Here is a 4543-nt window from a genome sequence, read left to right on the forward strand (position 1 = left end):
ACACACACATCCCTCACCTACTGCCTCCGCCTAACCCAAATGATGACCTGCCTTGGTCTCAACAATGTAGGAGTTTATTTTCAATAGAAAACATCTTATAATAGCTGAATTGACTTCTGTATCCCAGCTGAGGAAATTGTTTTTCAATCCTTCCCAATCTCAGAATGATGGCCCTGATGTCAGTAGACTCATTTTCCCTCCTGCCTTCTCACCATACACAATAATCCACCTTGAAATGCAGCTTTCCTTTCCTTCGGTTTCCTTTCTGCCTGACTGCAAAGACTCCAGCTTTATTTACTGCGATGGTTAGTTTTATGTGTCAACTTGGCTAGGCTACAGCACCCAGTTATTCATTCAAATACTAATCTAGGTGTCACGATGAAGGAATTTGGTAGATGTGGTTAACATCTACAATCAGTTGGCTTAAGTAGATTACCTGTGACAATGTGGGTGGGCCTCATCTAATCAGTCAAAGGCCTTAAGAGTGAAAACTAGCTTCCCAGAGAAGAAAAAATTCTGCCTCAAGATTGTAACATGAGCTTTTGCCTGAGTTTCCAGTCTGCCAGCATGGACCGCAGATTTCAGATTTCAAACTTACTAGCCCCCACCCCACAATTGTGTGAGCCAATTCCTTTAAAATAACTCTGAGAAAGAGAGAGAATGACCAATTGCCAAGCATATCTTCAACTTGCTTTCAGAAATCTACATAGCATGCTGTTGAGCGAGTAGAGGTCATGTTTTCTTAGCCTTTTAAGGGGGGGAAAATTATAGATTCTGAAACCTAAACCCCCCACTCAGAAATTAAAGTATATCCTGTAGAGAAGAAAAAAAATAAAAACCCAGAAATCTCATACTGTTTGAGATTCAAGCACCTATCAAAGAGGTATTATTTTATTTTCAAGTCATTTTCTTCAAAATGCTTATGGCTGCTAACTGGAAGAGAAGGGACAACATAAAATTTGGCTTATTTCCAAAAGAATAATGCCTACAAATAGTCATTATTACCATGTCATTTGGATGGGCGGTTATTGATTTGAAAACTTACCAATAAGAAATATTATTAATGAGACCACTCCACCCACCACATAACTTCTCAGGACTTGCAACTAGAAACCGTCATGAGTGTCCTTTGTGGGAAGAACCACTGGCCAACCCCAGCTGACCAAATGATCTTTTGTGGAGCTGGCCATATTGAATCCTGGTCCCACTACTCAATGAGGTAAAAATTTTTAAAGTTCCTTAGATCGTTGGTAAAATCTAAATATCACAGAGAAACAGGGCAGAGGTGAAGGTCCTATAAACTTTCAGTCCCCTGAGGAAAGACCGTCCATATCACTTACCAGCCACCACCTTACCACAGCCTCACCAGTGCCAAAAACTCCAATACCGCCCCACTGATCACTGACCTCTATGGGTCCTTGACAAGTGGCATTGCTGATGCCACTTCTGATGGGTGAGGAGGGGAGATCCTCACCCCCCTCCTCTGACTGTTGTGACAATGGGAAAGGAAGCACAGGATTCAAGATGCTGACCTGCGGAAAGCTAAGTCTCAGGTCCCGTGCTGCATTTACCTCCATCATTTGTCACTGACTGGAAGAATCTCAATTAGGAACAGCTGAAGAATCAAACTAGCTTGTACGAGGCTGAAGAAACCACCATGCAGGCATTAAATGCCATCTCATGTTGCAAAGTCCTCGGTTTTTGACAGTGCGTGTAGAATGATTTATTTGAATAATTACTTTGAGTGAAATATTATGCTTTATTATATAAACATGAATGAGTCGAGGTCCCCAACCTCAGAGCTTATATCTGGTAGAGAAGACTGGCAAGTTCAGAGGTAAAAGATGGTGGATGAAATTTGCTTAATTGAGGAAGACAATCCTATAGAAACCCACAGGTGAAAACAATTAATTTTAACTAGGAAAATTGATATAGGCTGCCTAATAAAGTAGTAGGAATTTGGGTGGTTTCTCCTCGCTCTAAAGAAAGGCAATTTAGAAGATACCTGGAACTCAGGGAAGAAAAGAAGCAGAAGTGACATAGAAAGGAAAATGACTCCCAGCAACATGGCAGCAGGCAGAGCCCCCAGAAAAAAGGCGGGCTTTTCCTGGGCTTGTAGCCTGAGCTGTACTCCCCTCTTGTTTTTCTTAAGCCTTTAGTAGAAGTCCATAACACACAATAATCCTTTATAGAGTTCTGGGAGACAAAAAAAAGAAGGGACTGGGCCAATGTGTGGGGTCGGCAAGACAAACAGAGCCCTTCCTCCTTCATTCTTCATGTAAATCTCGGAAACTGTGCTTGGAAGGCTGTGCTTGACTATTAAAGAAACAGAGACCAGAGGACTTGGCAAATTTGGGTTTCGCACATAAAAATGGTAAAGTAATAAATTTTAAAATGACAGTGGGAATGCAAAGGAAGGAAATGATTCACATTCTATAGCACTGAGTTAGTCGAGTAACCCAGTATTCACGCATTCTCTCTCTGTCCTGTTGTTAACTCATGCTATTCCCTCTGACTAATACACCTTAAGGTGCACCCAAATGCTGCCTCGTTCTGGAAGGCTTTCTGACTCTTTTGGACAGACTTGGGCGTTCCTCCTATGCTCCCATGCACTCACCTCCATTAATTCCATTATCCAACCGTCTGAGACATACTTGTTCACTGGACAGTCTCCTCACTAAATGATAAACTAGACTCAAGGTTAGGAGCCATGGGTATTTTTACCAATGTAGTTTTTGGTGCCCAACACGTTAGCTAGCACATAGCTGGTGTTTCCTTAAAGTTTCTGTAAATAAAGGGAGGAAAGAGAGATATTTCGAATGGAGTATAAAGGATAGTTATAATATGATTAAACACGGAAGAGGATGGAAGACATTCTAAGCAAGGGGAGCACAGAAGGAGAGACCTAAAAGGGATGGCCTGGTTAAATATAGTGGCCTAAATAAATGTATTTATCGCTACTCTCTTCTGAAATGCCCCTGAAATGCAAGAAATTTAAAGAATTTTTAAAGAAAAAAAAAATTTTAACTGTGAAGTCCCAGGGCAAATAGCATTACAACGTGAGCACATTCAGGGGAAATGAGAGGTAGACAAGGAGTAAACGTAGCAGAAAAGGTTGAAGACCACATGCCCCGAGAGGGAGAAGTCAAAGAGCAGCAGAAACACACACCTAAGAAATATGTGTCCCTGGGGGAACCTGGACCTGAGGCCCAACAAACCATGGGCCCAAAAACAGGGCAGTGAGTCAAGTCTGAATATAAAGCTTCCAGAGTCTAGACTCTTCCTCTAACCAATTCCATCTAGCGAACAACCAGATCACTAGAGGTTTGTTCTATGGAGATTTTGAACCAGATTCTCCAGACCCTCAGTGGACATGCTATATCTTTCTTTGATATTCTTTGCTATGTTACATATTAAATATACACATACCATGTATTTCCAGCCCCCTTATACCAGACTTTTCAACAACTTCGACTCCAGATCCTAAGGTTCCCCCAGTGGAAAAGTCCAGTTTGAGGACTGATCGCCAGTAGAACCCACTGGTTCACAAGTCTAGTCTGCACATAGAACTTTTAAATCACCTGTCTAGTGACTCATTATTAAATAAAGTTTTTGAAAGCCAATACTCTTACTTTATTTCCCCTTTTAATGTAACCTAATTTATGTACATAGATGCCCAGCATTTATGTTTTAAAAAATAATTTAAAGGCTGTAGCCAAACAGAGGAGATGTCAAGAGGAAACATGAGAAGCTAAATCCAAAACGATTTATTGTAGGTCAAGCATCCCCAGGGAGAAGAAAAGAACTGGAGTCCTAATTAGAGCAGGAGAGAGTTAGGAGTGTAATAAGAAATTATCGTCATTAAAAACAAGTTTACTTTCTAAATAAGCTGAGATAACCTCTTAGAGACTACAAAGGGACTTCTGGGTAAAGATGTCAGACTGCAGCTGGATCAAAGAGTCATCCTTCTCTAATTCTTAATTAAATAAAATAGAAAATCAAAAAAATAATAATAATTTCTTAAAATAAAAGGTTTTCTGCCCTAAGTTTAAAAAGTGGAAGCAAATGAAAGAAACAAAATATTCTGTCCAAAGACAGGAAGTCTCTGAGGTCAGTTGGAATTCTTCCCAATTCTTTACTTCTTATTTATAGACTTTTACATGCTTGTTCTTCACCATGTGATGCTGCTGGTCACCCACCAGAGTTAGATTTGGCATTGTGGCTTGTTTGGGTCCATAGTATGAGTTAGCAGCCATGACGCAAATAGAGGCTTTACATGTGTCTGTGACTCAGCTTGTTTTTTTAGGCAGTTGTGATCCCACCAGTAGCAGCATCTTGGTCCCCAAAGTGAAGATGTGGAGCATCTCTGAAACAGGCTGGAAGCTTGAAGTCCAGTCAAGCACAGCCAAACCTACCTTAGATTAAACAAACCAAACTTACTTGCAGATCCCTGAGCACAAAAATAAATATTTTTCATAAGCCACTGAACTTCTGAGGTTGTTTGTTGCACAAGGAAAAAAAAAACTATTATAGGCTCCCAACT

At 40.5% G+C, this 4543-nt stretch overlaps 1 pseudogene; it reads right to left on the bottom strand.

Moving 5' to 3' along the window:
* Positions 1-4256, bottom strand: part of LOC102893594 — a 12238-nt pseudogene extending 7982 nt beyond the window's left edge.
* Between the last annotated feature and the right edge of the window lie 287 nt (positions 4257-4543).

Source organism: Pteropus alecto, unplaced genomic scaffold (assembly GCF_000325575.1).
Source record: "Pteropus alecto unplaced genomic scaffold, ASM32557v1 scaffold206, whole genome shotgun sequence".
Classification (NCBI taxonomy): Eukaryota; Metazoa; Chordata; class Mammalia; order Chiroptera; family Pteropodidae; genus Pteropus; species Pteropus alecto.